We start from the raw sequence: 16,594 nt of genomic DNA, 5'->3' as shown, positions 1-16,594 counted from the left end.
TTATAACTCGATTCAATACATTTTTTCCCTTCTAAATAGGTCATTACATTTCAAGTACTTCTTTTAGCAAAAGATGCTTAATTCCTCTTTTAAAAGCATCATCAGTGGAAATTTAAATCACTTTATTATCTGCATTTCAAACTATAACCAAAGAGAGAAACTGAAGTCAATTTCAGAAAGAACAGCTACAAAAGGGAACCGATATGGAAAACCACACTTTTACCTGAGCTATTTCTTTGCTATTCATTTCTAATCAGCTAAACTCAATGTAGCCTCCAAAATGCACATGATTATTTCTTCTTTTTGATTTTAAAGAAGAATGAATCAATTCTGAGTCAAGTTGGAGTGTATGGACTCATGTACATTCCTCCACAGAAAGAAAATAAACACTAGGTGAATATTAGAGCACAAATAGATTGATATGGCTACTCATTTCAAAAATGCTAACTTTATCTGTGAACAGCAGATGCAGACAAGTGTGGGTGCTTGATAACACGGATACAAGATGGATACGAACGTTATCAGCAGTCTTATGCATTAGGAATGGGGGCCTCAATAGCTGAGTTGACATCACCAGAGCAAATACAAAATTTCCTCTTCCAGAAAGTAGTTTAGTCAAACTCAGGGTTTTTTTTTTCCTGGATATCCTAGATATCTTTCAGAGTAGTGTTTTCAGACTTTAATGTGGATGGGATCACCTAGTGATCTTGTTAAAAATGCATGTTCTGAATCAGTAGTTCTGGAATATGGCTTAAGAATTTGCATTACTAGCAAGCTCTTAGGTAATGTTGATACCCACTTTTGAGGACTACTTTAACTTGTAAGCACTACTCTAAGCCTTTAAGAGAAGCTTAACAACATATATTGTTACAAATTGTTGCTTTGCATTAAATGGCGGTTCTGCCCATGCAGATAACATAATGGAACAATATTCACAATTACATTTTCATTTATATTTTGGTAGCTTTCAACACTATGTAGATAAAATCTGTTTGCTTTGGTGAGTCTGGTTTTCAGATTTTGGGTCCCTTTGTAGTGAATCAGATTTGGGATCTCCAAAGCAAAATGCAGTATTTGTCAGAAGAAGAATAATTGTTTTCTATACTGGTAAGAATCATTTTTGTTTTTGTTTCTTCATTTTGCCTTAGGTCACATGTTTGCATCCACCTGTATATGTGAACAATACAAGATGTTCTAGCAAGTAGGCACTCGTTGACTTCAGAGTCAACACCTCACTGTATTAGATATTAAGAATATAAAAACAAACAAGGCATTATCTCTGACTTTGAAGAGAGAAGATGCATTCAAGTAATTCCAATGTGATTACTGAAATGTAGAGAAACATATGTAGACTATTCTGAGTGAAGTAGTCATCTTGGTTAGGGGAGAGTCATGGAAAGCTTTATGGAAGAGACGACTATGATTGAGCATAACTCAGAGAGCTGAGAAGGATTTGGACAGCTGGACAGGTTTGTTAATGACATTGAAAAGAAAATCCACGCAGTACTCTAGAAGTCTATGAATATCTGGCTTGTTTGAGGTACTAGTAATCATTTGGTACTGATGGGAGAATCACTACAAAAGAGGGTGAAGAGGAATAGGTAGAAGAGAAATAGACTATTGAAATTTTATTAGGCAGGCTCAAAGTTTTATATTTTATCCTGGCAGTATAGAATCACTGATGACTTTAACTAGAGTAATGATATGATAAGATTATTTTTCCCATAGGTCCTTTATTTGCCTGCACTTCAAGGTTATGTAGAACAAATCTCTTCCAGATAATATACATTGGAATCATAGCCCTTTCAGAGCTCAGTGTTTGCTTGTTAGATTCTCCATTGTGTATGTGTGTGTATATATATATATATATATATATATATATATATATACACATATACATATATATATATTGCTGTGACAATGTGGCACACAAATTATAATTTTTGCTTCATTTATTATATTTCTTTAAAAAATGCTAGAACTACTAATTATACTATCTTTCCTTTCCTGTCTTTTGCTTATAGGTGTTTTAGCAAAAAATATAACAGTGTTAACTCTTATGGGAGTTACTGAAACCGTATATTAAACTATGAACTCCCACCTATGATGTCTTTAAGTCATATTTCTCCCAAGTTATACTTTCATAGATCATTTTTTTGGACAGAATATAGACCTTCTAATGTGTCCTCTTTAAACTTTACTAATTAAAAAAGGGATAATAAATGACTTTATTGTGTTCTTTAGAAATCATTCATATTAATTATAAAAGGTCCTAGCAATGTTCCTACAAAAATAAACATTAGAAAAAACCTTCTTGAAGCATTTTTTTCAAACAAGTTTAAACCTACATAAATTGTAAAGATTTGTACAATAAACACCTCAACACCCTTCATATAGATTCACCTACTGTTGTAATTTTTTCATGAATGTGTTCTCTATATACAACTGGGACAGGCTAAAACATTTAAAAAGAAGTTGCTGGTATTATAACACATTTTTTTCAGGATGCATTTTCTGAATACAAGCAAATTAGCCTTAAATAAGCACAATAACCTTATAGCAACTAAGAAAAGTAGCAATCATAATATAATAGTACTACATAATATAATAGTACTACAATAATACTATTAAAATATTATTTAATATACAGATAATATTCAATTATCTTCAAAATAAGTTCTATATCATTTTAAAAATCAAAATTCATACATTGAGTTTTGTATTATATATATATTTAATGTATAAGTTCCAATGTGTTTTTTTTTTCTCTTTTATAACATCAATTGTCTTACTTTTGAATATCTGGTTTGTTTTAGACTGAGAATTACCTATGCTTTGTACTGTGTGGAAATCCTCTATTTGTAAATTCTCACATGTACTCAAATGTAGAAGTTAAGTTTTTAGTTTTTGTTGGTATTTCCTTGTTTTCTGTGTGGTTTCCAGAAAGGGTCTAATATGATTCAAAACTAACTTTTTTTTTTTGAGACAGAGTCTCACTTTGTTGTCCAGGCTAGAGTGAGTGCCGTGGCGTCAGCCTAGCTCACAGCAACCTCAAACTCCTGGGCTCGAGTGATCCTTCTGCCTCAGCCTCTCGAGTAGCTGGGACTACAGGCATGTGCCACTATGCCCGGCTAATTTTTTTTATATATATATATCAGTTGGCCAATTAATTTCTTTCTGTTTTATAGTAGAGACGGGGTCTCGCTCTTGCTCAGGCTGGTTTTGAACTCCTGACCTTGAGCAATCCGCCCGCCTCGGCCTCCCAAGAGCTAGGATTACAGGCGTGAGCCACAGCGCCTGGCCCAAAACTAACTTGACAGTGGAGTTCTTCTTCAACTCAGTAGGTAAAAAGCCACACTAGAAAGTCACTCCCATATTAACTACAGGAAATAGCTGACAAATCTATAAAGTTGCAAATTTTTTAAACCCTTTTGAGGAGCTGAGCTCATTAGGCCAATAAGTGAATTGAATTTCAAAGAGTAATAAGACCTTCCAAAAAGTGATAGAACAAACTAGCTCTTTTACTTTTGGTTGAACACAATAGAAGAAAAGTAGGTAAAAATAAAGTAGTTGAAATTTTAATAAATTATTAAAGGCCAAGTGTGGGTTAATGCGACAATTTTGAATAACTGGGAGCACCAGGCACAGGATAGTCTGTACTAACTTACAAGTTCTTTTTCATCATCCTAAACTGAGTGCTCACAAGAACTATGGGGAAAGATGAAAGGCCGAAAAGAACTAAAGTATCATTCATTGGTACATCAGGGGTTAACAGCTGTTGGTGGAATGCACAAAATTCATTTTTAATTCCTCGAACCATTCTCTAACGTAAAGCAAAATTTTAAGTCACTGAATGAGGGACAAGAACCCTCCTTCCTAGCCCCTAGGCCTAGGGAAATATCTTGATTCTGGTGGAGGAGTAGAAACAAAAGCTATACTTCTCTGAGGGAAGGGCAGCAAATCATCTTGGGCCCAAGATTCTGTACAAATAACAATAATGACCAGATTTTGGGTGCTATTGGGTATAGACAGGACACTCTCCTGCCTGGGACCCTTCACAGATAAAAGACAGAGTTTGGTTGCCATGGGAGAGAGGCAAGAATGCTGAAAAAGTATCACCCTCAAGATACACAGGCCCTACATAAGACTGAAGCTGGATCAGGAGAATCAATAACCACCATTGTGTTCCTACAATAAGTGAAATATTAAGTAACAGCAAATAGAAGTCTACTACTAGATGAGAGACAAGAACTTGGAGAGACCTATCTGTGACGATCATGTCTAGGGACTGCTAATAGCCCTCTAACTGCAAAGCTTTAAATCTGTAGTGCCTTGAGAATAACTATAGCAACCAATGCCAAATCCAACTTAATGTCTTACTAAATTTACTCAATATCTCAAACTAATAGCCAGAGAAAAGGTGTGCCTAATTATGGTCCTCAATACTATTTATTTTAGTCTCTACATTTGTTATTGACATATAATATCTAGTCAATAAAACATATTAGACATCCAAGTAAAACAAGGAAAACTATAATAACCCATTTTCAAAAAATAAAGCAGGTAACAAAAATGGGCCTAGAGATAGCAGGGACTTTAAAATAACTTTGGATAACATGTTAAAGGGTCTAGAGTAATGATGGACAATATGAATGAAGAGTACTTTAGCAGACATAGAAAACCATTTAAAGTCAAATAAAAATGCTAGAAATAAAAATAATGATGTCAGAAATTAGCATTTTTTGATAAATGTATCAATTTACTGGACACATATGAGGAAAGGATTCATTAATGACAGGTCAACAGAAATTGTTCAACAGGACTACAAAGAGAAAACAGATTAATAAAAAGAAAAACCAAGCAGAATATCCCCAAACCATGAGAAAATATCAATGATCTAATATACATATAATTGTCTTTATAAAGAAAAATGAAAGAAATATTGGCCTGTGAAAATATTTGCAAAGATAATAGCTAAGAATTTTCCCAAGTTAATGAAAGAATTCAAATCACAGATCAAAGAATCACAGAGAAGCACAAGCAGTATAAATGCAGAGTAGGAAAAAAAATAAAAGAAAAAAATTAGATACTTTATAGCCAAGCTGATTGAAACCAAAAATGAAGTAAAAACCTTAGCCAACTTACAGAGAAACATATGTATGTATTACAGCAGACTTCTCATCATAAATTATGTATGTCAGAAGACAATGGAGCCACATCTTAAAAGGAAAGAAAGAAACTAAAATGCTATGTTCAGTAATAAGATTTTTCAAAAATGAAGTCATAATAAATACTTCTTTACACCAGGAAAAGTTAAATTTATCACCAAAGGTTTGCCCTACAAGAAATGCTAAAGGAAGCTCTATAGACAGAAGATGTCAGATGGAAAGTGGATCTATAACCAAAAAATGCCAGAAATGGTACAAATGAGGTTAAATACATACATAGATTTTATTTTATCCTTACACACACACACACACACACACACACACACAAATAATAATGTTAACTGAATATCTAAAGCAAAGTGACAATGTACTTGGTCACCCAAGAGCTCTAATGGAAATGCACAGGAGATTAATGTTGTTATCATGCCTGCTAACAGAACATGCATACTGAAGCCCATGAATTAAGACATAATTTTGACTTTCAAATCTTCTTATTTAAGAAATACATTTTTTAAAGCTATAGCTGTCATACATAGTGATTCCTCTGATGGATCTAGGCAAAGTAAATTGAAAACCTTCTGGAAAAGGTTTTACAATTCTAGATGCCATTAAGAACATTTGTGATTTGTGGAAGGAGGTCAAAATATCCACATTGACAGGAGTTTGGAAGAAGTTGATTTCAACTCTCATGGATGGGTTTGAGGGGTTTAATACTTCGGTGGAGGAAGTATCTGCAGCTGTGGTGGAAATATTTAATAGCAAGAGAACTAAAATTAGAAATGGTGCCTGAAGATGTGACTAAATTGGTGATCATATTAAACTTTAGTGGATGAGGAGTTGCTTCTTAAGGATGAGTAAAAAAAATGTGGTTTTTTTTTTTCTGCGATGAAATGTGCATCTGGTAAAGATGCTGTGAAAATTGTTGAAATGACATCCAAAAATTTAGAATTTCACATAAACTTAGTTGTTTATGCAGCAACAGGGTTTGAGAGGATGAACTTTAATTTTGAAAGTTCCATTGTGGGTAAAATGCTATCAACAGATGATACAGAGAAATTTACCATGAAAGAAAGAGTTAATTAATGCAGCAAACTTCATTGTTATCTCATCATAAAAAAATTTCCACAGCTACCACAACCTTCAGCAAACACCACTCTGATCAATCAGCTGCCTTTCACACTGAATCAAGACCCTCCTCTAGCTAAAATATTACTACTTGTTGAAGGCTTAGATGATTATTAGCATTTATAGCTAATACTTTATTAGCAATAAAGTATTTTTTTTAATTTTTTTTTATTTTGGCATATTATGGGGGTACAGATTTTAAGGTTTCAATAAATGCCCATTTCCCCCCTCCCCCCAAAAGTCTGAGTCTCCATCATGACCATCCCCCAGATGGTGCACATCTCACTCATTATGTATGTATATACCCACCCCCCTCCCCCCTCCCCCTCCCACCTGCCCAATACCCTATTACTGTAGTACCTATGTGTCCACTTAGGTGCTACTCAGTTAATACCAGTTTTCTGGAGAATATATCTGGTGCTTGTTTTTCCATTCTTGGGATACTTCACTTAGTAGTATGGGTTCCAGCTCTAACCAGGAAAATATAAGATGTGCTATATCACCATTGTTTCTTAGAGCTGAGTAGTACTCCATGGTATACATATACCACATTTTATTAATCCATTCTTGGATTGATGGGCACTTGGGCTGTTTCCACAGCCTTGCGATTATGAATTGTGCTGCTATAAACATTCGAGTGCAGGTGTCTTTTTTGTAGAGTGTCACTGGATCATTTGGGTAGATGCCCAGCAATGGGATTGCTGGATCAAATGGTAGATTCAGTTGTATCGCTTTAAGGTATCTCCATATTGCTTTCCACAGAGGTTGAACTAGTTTGCAGTCCCACCAGCAGTGTAGGAGTGTTCCTCTCTCTCCGCAACCACGCCAGCATTTATTGTTTGGAGATTTTTTGATAAAGGCCATTCTCACTGGGGTTAAGTGATATCTCATTGTGGTTTTGATTTGCATTTCCCTGATGATTAGAGATGTTGAGCATTTCTTCATATGTTTGTTGGCCATTCTTCTGTCTTCTTTAGAAAAATTTCTGTTCAAGTCTTTTGCCCACTTTTTGATGGGGTTATTTGATTTTTTCTTCCTAATTTTCGTGAGTTCTAAGTATATTCTAGTTATCAGTCCCTTATCGGATGCATAGGATGCAAAAATTTTCTCCCATTCTGTAGGTTGTCTGTTTACTTTCATGACTATTTCTTTGGCTGTGCAGAAGCTTTGTAGTTTGATCATGTCCCATTTATTTATTTTTGTTGCTGCTGTGATTGCCTTTGGGGACTTCTTCATAAACTCTTTGCCCAGGCCGATGTCTAGGAGAGTGTTTCCAACTTTTTCCTCTAGAGTTCTAATAGTTTCATATCTTAGGTTTAAGTCTGTTATCCAGCGTGAGTTGGTTTTTGTGAGAGGTGAAAGGTGTGGGAAAGACCTCTACAGGGAGAACTATGAAACACTGAGGAAGGAAATAGCAGAGGATGTAAACAGATGGAAATCCATACCATGCTCGTGGATCGGCAGACTCAATATCATCAAAATGTCTATACTACCCAAACTGATCTACAGATTCAATGCAATACCTATTAAAATCCCATCAGCATTTTTCACAGATATAGAAAAAATAATTTTACGCTTCGTATGGAACCAAAGAAGACCCCGAATATCAAGAGCAATTCTAGGCAACAAAAACAAAATGGGAGGCATTAATATGCCAGATATCAAACTATACTACAAAGCTGTAGTAATTAAAACAATATGGTATTGGCACAAAAACAGGAATATTGACCAGTGGAACAGATGTGAGAATCCTGATATAAAACCATCCTCATATAGCCATCTCATCTTTGACAAAGCAGACAAAAACATACGCTGGGGAAAAGAATCTCTCTTCAATAAATGGTGCTGGGAAAACTGGATAGCCACCTGTAGCAATAAAGTATTTTAATTAAGATATATACATTGTTTTTTAAGGCATACTGCTATTGCACACTTAATAGACTACAGGATAGTGTAAGCATAACTTATACGCACTGGGAAACCAAAACATTTTTGTGACTTTCACTTTGTTGAGATATTTACTTTATTGCATTGGTCTGGAACTCAACCTGCAAGTATCTCTAAGGTACGCCTGTAATTCCAACATCTGGGCCATTTAGAGGTTGATGTCTGTTGATTGTCTTTTCTTTCGTGAATCTGTCAAATTGTCCTAGTTCTTTGTCTACTGAAGAATTGTACTTCTTAAGAACTTTGAATATTCGTTTGTGAGACTTTGGAATTCATTAAGATCCTCTGGAGATATTTGAATTTTTCTTTAGCAGTCAATCAACCCAGTCTGCTTTAGACCACATATTCTTTTTTACACTCTGTGCAAAGTTTGTTCCAATATCAGTTGAGTTTTCAAAGGCTTTGCTGTCCTCTTGTCTGTCCTCTTGGATCTAACACTCAAAATTTCAGCTGGGACTTGGATAGTAGTTCATATTACAGTTCAGCTCTCAAAATGTCTGCTGTACTTCCTGAGTGTGTTCAGGGCTTGTGCACTATGGGGGCTAAGCTGGAGATTTTTGTCAATTTATATACATAATTAGAGTACTTCCTCTGTCCTTGTGAATATTTCCCTTACAGTCTCCAGCTTTAAAGACCCACTTTTTTCAGTCTCTAGCTAGAATTGTAGTCCCTGCACTGCCATCAATGGGGAGAAGATAAAGCGAAGCAGCAACAAAGAGAAAGATAATGCATATTTTCCGTGTGTTCTTTATACAACATGAGCCCTTTTCCTGGCTCCTCCGTCCAAATTGATGGGTTTTCTCTCAGGGTTTCAGTGTCCCTATAAACCAGCTATTTCATTCAAGTGAACAGGGAAGGAGAGTGATTCATATGAACATTTACTCTCTTTTCAGTAGGAAATCAAAATAAAGGTGGAATCTTCTTCACCTATCTTAAAAGAAGTTGACTTCAAAGCCACTTATAGGAATATATTCTCTAACCAGGGAATTCTGTCTAGGCATACCCACTAATTTCCTACCCAAGCTATCAAGATTTGCCTCCATGTTTAGTACATTCTTCCTTCTTAAGTTATCCAAAAAAATATGTGAAATACTGAGGGCTTTTGCTAGAGAAATATTTAGAATTGCTTAATACATTTTATTTTAGGTGGCTTAAAGATCAATATACCATTTTAAATTAATTGTTCATATAGCGCTAAAGATTTTCCATCATATACTTCTTATGTTAATATTTATTTTTGCTAATGTAGACCAAAGGTTGTGCTAAAAAGCAAATTTGGATGCTCTTATCCATCATGCTAGAGTGATGCAAGAGCCCAATTTTTTTTTGCTACTGAAATTAAAATGTCTTATTATAGGGTATTTATGCTATGAATGTTCTTAGTAAAGTGGAATTTTTATATTATGTCATTAAAATGAATATTAAAATGGTACAATGGCAAAATATAGATTTTCATATTTCTTTGGCATAAAAAAAATTCTAACGTGGAAGTACAAATGGAGTAAGTAGAAAAATCTGAATTGAAACCTTTGATTTAAAAGGATGGGCCATAGAGTTTCTACATATTGTTTCTATCTTCTTATATATTTTTTTTCAAATATTATGTTTATGAATAAAATTCAACAGCTGACTACTGAGCTTGGATATGGAAGAGTACTAGTCTAGGGCTCATGCCTTACTTTATTGCCATCCTAGGTATTTCTGACATATACAGTTAGCTGACCATCATACATTTTTCTCCCTTTCTGGTAGGAACATTCCGGATTTCCTTTGGGAAACTGATGTTCATCGTTATGGTGTGATTTGTTTCTTATCTCGGGAAGTTATTCTCAAGTTTTAAGCAGAGCAGAAATGCTTGATGTGCTTGTTAAAGCACACATTGCTGGGCCCTACCCACAGAGTTTCTGATTCAGTAGGTCTGAGGTGAGACTTGAGAATTTGCATTTCTAACATGGTGATGCTGGTGCTACAGGTGATGCTCTATGCTACAAATCCAGGGACGACACTTGTGGAAGCAGCAATCTAGTATAAATCACTTTATTTTCTCATCACTAGGCAGTGATTTTCTTCTGCATCATCTGTGAACCATCATAGCCTAGGTCACTGTAACATTTTCTGTGCTGAATAAGAAACACACAACTATATACTGTGGGTATGGAATCGCAGTTTTTCAATGTAAGTGGTTGTTGGTGAGAAGCCAAAGCTTACTCATTGGTGTGCTGTAGTCAGAATTACTGTGATAGCAAATGACATAAGCCAGTTTCTGATGGGATAAGCAATGTGCTCCTGTCTTTGTAAAATGGATAAATCAAAAGCCCCTCTCTTTGGCCAATATCACGTCAGTCTTCAGGATACAACCTGGGTACCTCGGCCTCCACGAAGGCTTCCCTAATTTATCCCTTCCCCAAGCTTGGCTGTAGACCACTTATGATTGCTTTCAAGATATTAGGGACATATCCATCACTGACTTTTGCTTATCTTATTTTAAAAAGTTTTTTTTTAATACATCTGTTTATTTCATTAGACATTTGGTCCTTGAGGGAGAGGGCCATTTCTTATGAATCTTTTAACCCTAATGTTTTGGAGAGAATCTTGTGTGTGGTTGGCAACTGATAATATTTTGCAGAATAAAAGAAGGGATTAATGATGGGTGATATGTGAAAGGAGAAGTCAGGGAGTAATCCGTCCAAGATGATTTCCTGGGACAGCAATTGTTTGTACCAGCACTTGTTCATAAACTCATGCGAGTCTGCACACGAGAAGTTATTGTCACCATGGCCCTTTTTACTCTTTTTAAGAAAGTGTCCATGTGCTTTAAACTTGTACAGAAAATGACAAATAAAATGCTCAAGGGGATAAGAGGCGATAGACTGGAAAATTTAAACTCTAGCTGGAAAGACACAAGCTGAAGGGGAACATGTCAGAAGTTTAAAATTCATTGAGCACATGGATAGGGGTAGGTGTACTTATTTAACAGTCCAATAAAATAAGCTCGAATTGGAAGTTTCCTTAGGGATTTGAGAAATTACATTAGTGTGCATTTTTAAAAAGAAATACTACTTTGCATAATGAAGAATACAGGGCACATTCATCCTCTTCCTACATTTTTGTTCTTACTGTTTTGTTCTGTTAAATCATTCTCCCCCTTTAAATTCTAAGCCAGACTTCAAGACCATGTGACAGACCAATTACCTGAATTCACCTCTATTCCCACTTGAGCCTGCAGTGACCTCTCCCTCCACTGAACTCATATAGCCCACACTAATTATCAAAACCCTGCCTTATAGACACATTCATGGACTATGGACTATCTACAATGACTGTGCATTCCTTGATGTCACAGATCAGCATAGACAAATTAGTTGCATTTTGCATGCAACTTCTCACCAAATGGTTGTGGCTGCCTGCAGTCCTGTGATGAGAAGGATGCTGAGGGCATGTCTGAGCTTGAGAAAGAGTGTAATGATCTCATAATTGTGTGTGGAAGGAGAAAATGGCATTACGCATGCCAGATATGATACTGTCATTAAATTTACACCCTCAAAACTTGTAGGACAGATTTAGCAAAGCGAAAGACCACCAATATGTTTAATGAGTGAATGAAAATGAATGTAACATTTATTGAATTACTTCTATAAAATGTATTTTGATATTAAAATATGTAATTTTTAAAAAAATATGTAATTTTATAAGTTCAAAATTTAGTATAATTCCTAAATAATAGACTTATAAAAGAAATTAATGAGCTCCTGTGTATACCTAACTTTTGGAGAATATATTTTCTCCCAAAATATTCTGCTTCAAACACCCAAAATAGAACTATCATGTCTTTACTTAAATTCCTAAGGTAAGCAAATATGAATCTATATAAATATCAAACATTAATATGGAATCACTGGACTTTCCCCAAATGTTAATTTTCAATTTTTTAGTATGCATTATACAACTATCTTTAGAATGAGGGATTTATGTTGTAATTATAGAATATCAGAGTTTAAAATCTGAACAAATGAAATAGCCCATCTCATGTATACATCTCTGTCTTCATGCAGGACTTTACCTAGTCAGCACAGGCACATGAAAATTTGAATCCATTTGGTGATCTTAAAATACTGAACAGTGTTTGACTAGTAACACAATTGTTAATTCTTTTTTCTCTCAGTAACATTAATCTAAATTGCTCTTACAGCACAAATATCTTATTTCTCATACATTTTCAATGATGAAAATTGCTGCTTCTCATAGATCTCAATAATACCTTGATTAAAGTATAGATGAAGTATGCTTTTAAGTTCATTTTTCCCCAGAGGTGAGAATGACATTTCTATCCATGGGCTTGAACTCCTAAGCCCTGAAACTTTTAAGCGTCTAGTACGTTTATAAAGGATAACTTGATTGCTTTTACTTCTTCTGCATAGCATATTTTTATTTCTTTATTTCTCATTAGCTCTCATTCATGAAATTGTGTTCTCAACTTACATTTATTAAATTTCTTCAATTCTTCATTGTGCTAAACACTAAGTGTGTGTGTGTGGGTGGAAGGAACACAGATGAAGATGATATAGACCCTGCACTGAAGAAATTAATAAGACTATTGAAATGACGGATAAACAAACAGGCAAATAGACTAAAATATAAGTGTTAGGATAGAAGTAAATAATTTCTAATGCTTTATTCTTTTATCGTTTGTGTCTCTCAGGATTTAGGGCCCCTATTATCAGTATATCAATCAGTACACAATATCTATACCTAATACCTAGTGATATCCTTTATTTTTTTCGTTTTTGTAGCTCAATCATTTGTGTTACCATGTTTCACAACAATTTCTTATTTCTTGCTCAGAATTACTAATTTAAAAACGTTTTAGCAATTCCTCATATATGGAACATACTTTGATGTAGTGATAATAGCTATAATGGGGCAATAGAGGAAACCAAGACAAATGGGAGATATCTTCCTTTCAGGACCTGGAGGAATTGATATATTTAAAGTAAGGAATACCTATGAAGGAGAGATGCATTTATAAGGGCTTGGATGGCTGGTTCTGACTTAAGACTACTGTAAGCAAAATTATAATTAGTCAATTTCAACCTGGATATGTATTATCCCAGCCCCTCCTTTCTTGATTTTGCTGCATGTCTTTTCATTACTCAGGACCTGCTTTGTACTCACAGTAACTCAGAATGAGACAGATCATGTTCAAAGGGTTAAGAAGTGATTCCACATCTTTGCAATTGTGAATTGTGCTGCTATAAACATTCAGGTATAGGTGCCTTTTTAAAATAAAATGTTCTTTTTTTCCTTTGGGTAAATACACAGTAGTGGAATTGCTGGATCAAATGGTAGTTCTACTTTTAGTTCTTTGAGAAATCTCTATACTACTTTCCATAGAAGTTATACTAGTTTGCAGTCCCACCAGCAGTGTATGAGTGTTCCTATCTCTCTGCATCCACACCAATATTTGTTGTTTTGGGACTTTTTGGTAAAAGCCATTCTCACTGGACTTAAGTAATATCTCATTGTGGTTTTGATTTGCATTTCCCTGTTGAATAGAGAGGTTGAGCATTTTTTTCATATATTTCTTGGCCATTAGTCTATCTTCTTTTGAATAGTTTATGTCCATGCCTTTTGCCCACTTTTTAATGGCATGAGTAGATTAATAAAATGTGGTGTGTCTGTGTGTGTATATATATATATATATATATATATATATGAGATATATACACATTTTTATGGCGAAGGAGTACTCCATGGTGCGTGCATGTGTGTGTGTGTGTGTGTGTAGAGATAGCTACGTGTGTGTAGAGATACACACACACACACACACACACGCACACACCATGGAGTACTCCTTCGCCATAAAAACATGGTGAAGTAATTAATACCTTTTGTATTAACCTGGATGGAATTGGAGACCATTCTTCTAAGTGAAGTATCACAAGAATGGAAAAAAAAAATCACATATACTCAACTTAAATTGGAACTAATAGATCAACACTTATGTGCACATATGGAAATAACATTCATCAGAAATCAAGCAGGTGGGAGGGGAGAGAAGGAGATGGGTAAATTCACAACTCACAGGTACAATGCACACTATCTGGAGGATGGGCACACTTTGACTCACACTGTACAAAAGCAATTCATATAAACAAAATGTCTGTACCTTCATAATATTCTGAAATAAAAATAAATAAACAGGAATTAAAAAACAACAACAAAAACAAAGAAAAAAAGGCTTTGACCTCTTTTATGTCTTGAGATATAGGATGAATTAGTCACTGGTTATTTTTCCCTGTTCAACTCAATTAAATAGAAATTCTTTCCAAAATACAGCAATAAGTTTTCATTTGCTTGTTTTAGTTTATTCCCATTTCAACATATGCATTAGTCTCTGTTTGGAGGCAACTTTTTTCACTTATTATAGTAATCATAATGCATCTTATAATTAGTCATCTTTTTTTTACTAGACTTTAGGCTCTGTGAAAGTAGGAACTATGTTTATTTTTACCATTATTTCTTGGCACAGTGTAGGTGCACAATATAAGTTTTGAAGGAATGAATGGAGCAATCACATATTCCATTTCGTTGTGAAGTTTAAGAGAATGAACCCATAATAGTTAGCTACATGTAATTCTATTTCCGAAATTATGTTGTTAACGCTCTTGGAATTCAAAAGAAGCACTCACTTATAGTTGCAGAATAATGGGTAGCATTGCACTGGGTAGCTTCACTGGGGCAAGAACATTCTAGGTTGGGTAAGGTGTAGTTGAAATGGGAACATGTGTACTATGTTAGTCAGATGACTAGCTATCTTGGCTGGACCAGTAAAAAGACTCAGAAGATATACAATAAACCTTATAGAGTGCCTTGAACTTGGGGCTACTGAGTTTGGACTTAGTAGGTATGATAAAACCACCAAACTCGTTTTGGTAGGAAATGTTATAGTTCAAACAACGTTGCAAGGATAACTAATTAAATGGTCATGTGCATGATGGATTGTCATTAGGTAGGAAGATGGGGAGAAAACTCTGGTAAGGAAAGAAAAAGCTAAACATCACAGAGGTTCTCAGTAATTAGTTAGATGTAGAGAAAAAGGAGGTAGAAGGAGTTAAAGATGGCTCTTGACAAGTAGATGGCTGAGATTTAGAGAACATACTCTGTTTGGGGGCTTTCCTTTCACTGCCCTGCTGCCATGTGTGTTCTCTAACTGTGGGACTTTCTCTTTAGGTCTCCATTGTCCTTTGTCCTCCTTTGCTTCTGTCTCCTTCCTCCTCCATCTTTCTTGTTTTCTATTTCTCTCACACTTTCTTCACCTCTTTTCCTTATTCTCCTTTCTTTATTTTATTGTTTATTTTTCTCCTTTACTTTTCCCAAAATTAACCAATTTAGGATTGAAGTTCACTCTTTTATTTATTCAACAGGTCCAGAAAAATGAATTGAGTGCACACCTTGGTGTGCTGATGCTCTAGTTAATTAGAATACAAAGATGAATAAGATGTAATATCTTGCCTCAAGACATTTTACCATCAAACAGCTGTAAAGATTCATTAATTCATCTGTTTATTTGATCATTATTTATTTACTGAGGTTATATAGTTGAATAATACATGACATATGTCTGCAAGGAATTCCAAGATTGGTTTAAGAGTATTTAAAACATTTTTATTGTTTATCAAGACAAGATGTGGAAGGACACATTCTACATTGTTAGCACTGATTACCAAAGGGATAGGAGTAGAAGTGGAGACAGAAATATTTTTATTTTCCTATATAACCTTGATTTTTTTCAATGAGATGGGAAAGTATTAACTTATAATTTAACAAATCTAATCAATCAAAAAAGTACCAAATACAATGTTACATTCATATACAATGTATATTTTCTTTATAAGTTTGTCTTACACTTTTCGAGATTCTCTCACTTTCATAATAACTACCACCAATTATTATTAACTTTGCTTCTATATACTTTAGTTTACATTTTTGGTTCAGGGGCTATTAAAAGGAGAGAAAAAAATGGTTTCTCAGGCTGTTTTAGTGATACTGCATTACTGTACTCATTCAAAAAAAATGAATGAAATCTGAATAAAATTCAAAATCTGAATAAATAAAATTTTCAAATAAAATAAATAAAATTCTCAAATCATACATCTATGTTTTATTCAAACTTTCTTAAAAAACTATTACTTTGGTGATTAAATCAATCTTATTTATTTATTATACCTTTGAAATTCTATGAAATACAATGTCCATTTTCACTAACATCTGAGTCAACAATTAAGAAAGTTCTTTTACATTGTTCTCTAAAGTCTAAGCAGTCAGGAATAGTAAGCCTCATTGAAGGGTTCTGC

This window comes from Microcebus murinus, chromosome 7 (genome assembly GCF_040939455.1).
Source record: "Microcebus murinus isolate Inina chromosome 7, M.murinus_Inina_mat1.0, whole genome shotgun sequence".
Classification (NCBI taxonomy): Eukaryota; Metazoa; Chordata; class Mammalia; order Primates; family Cheirogaleidae; genus Microcebus; species Microcebus murinus.
The sequence above is the reverse complement of the archived record's forward strand: the minus strand, read 5'-3'. Positions refer to the sequence as shown.